This window comes from Camelina sativa, unplaced genomic scaffold, assembly GCF_000633955.1.
Source record: "Camelina sativa cultivar DH55 unplaced genomic scaffold, Cs unpScaffold24613, whole genome shotgun sequence".
In the NCBI taxonomy this organism is placed as follows: Eukaryota; Viridiplantae; Streptophyta; class Magnoliopsida; order Brassicales; family Brassicaceae; genus Camelina; species Camelina sativa.
The window spans coordinates 1-254 of NW_010945591.1; the positions used below are offsets into that span (position 1 = coordinate 1).

The 254-nt window shown below is 44.9% G+C and overlaps 1 long non-coding RNA gene across 1 annotated transcript; it reads right to left on the reverse strand.

Moving 5' to 3' along the window:
- Positions 1-36: 36 nt before the first annotated feature.
- LOC109132123 lies at positions 37-254 on the reverse strand. The gene is made up of 2 exons (XR_002037379.1): positions 166-254; positions 37-72 (listed from the first exon to the last, which is right to left on the reverse strand). It is a non-coding gene; the product is annotated as an uncharacterized LOC109132123 (long non-coding RNA).

The window sequence follows — 254 nt, forward strand, 5'->3', positions numbered from 1 at the left end:
AGAGCCTCGTAAAGACCCCAAACTACATTGTGGCCACCAGGAGCCTGCCTTCCAGAAAACACAATTCCGACCCTACAATAATAAATAAAAAAACTAGCTCAAAACAACAACATAGCCACAGAGCAAGAATTACAGAGAACAAAATATATGCAGATGCAAGCACACCTCTTGGCTGGATGCTCGGTAATGATCTGAGCATCAGGAACTTTAGCAGTTGCCCTGAGGAAGTGAGCCAAAGGCTGGCCTAGAGAATG